Source organism: Camelina sativa, chromosome 11 (assembly GCF_000633955.1).
Source record: "Camelina sativa cultivar DH55 chromosome 11, Cs, whole genome shotgun sequence".
Lineage (NCBI taxonomy): Eukaryota > Viridiplantae > Streptophyta > Magnoliopsida > Brassicales > Brassicaceae > Camelina > Camelina sativa.
In genome coordinates this window covers 48,261,353-48,262,277 of record NC_025695.1, presented here as the reverse complement: position 1 = coordinate 48,262,277, position 925 = coordinate 48,261,353, and positions in this window count along the sequence as shown.

Genomic DNA, 925 nt, shown 5'->3' with positions numbered 1-925 from the left:
CCGCGCCACAACCGAGACCTGAAATTCTACCTCCGCCCCCACCAACCCATAAAAGGAATCCCGAGCGAACTGAGGATGCCAACGCTCCGGCTCCACGCCGAAGAATAAACATGATCATGGGTGGTCTGGCGACTTGCCGCGACTCGGTCCGTTCTATCAAAGCTTATCGACGGGGACTAGAGGCCAAGCGAGGATGGTTAGCTCAAAGCACGCCACCTACTACGAACTCCGACCCAATCGTGTTCACAGAAGCCGACGCATCAGGTCTCACTGGACCTCATAACGACCCACTGGTGGTCGAAATGGAGATCGGCGAGAGCATGGTCACCAAAATCTTGATCGACACAGGAAGTTCGGTAAACGTCATTTTCAAAGACGTGCTCATTCAAATGGAAATAGACTTGCGGACCACCGAACACGATGTTCAACCCCTCACCGGATTCGACGGCGACACAGTAATGACGGAAGGTACGATCATGCTGCCGGTCTATGTGGGTGGGACGATGCATTGTATCAACTTTGCTATCGTCGATAAGCCGATCGTATACAACGTCATCCTCGGCACTCCTTGGTTGCATATGATGAAGGTCGTGGCGTCAACTTACCACCAGTGCGTAAAGTTCCCAACTCCTAGAGGAATATTTACACTACAAGGGGACCCGCTGGTAGCACGAACCTGCTTCATCATCGAGCGTCAACAACGACACGCCCGGACGTTCACCGTTTCGAACTCAGCCGAGCGCCCAGACGGTCGCGTTCGCCCTAACTCCGAATCAATCGTCCAAGTAAACATTGACTCTTCCGACACAACTCGATGCGTGGGAATCGGAGCCGACCTACCACAACCAATCAAAGACGAGCTCGTAAAGTTCCTGTGCCAGAACGCAGCGACCTTTGCATGGAGCATGAACAGTATGACCGACAT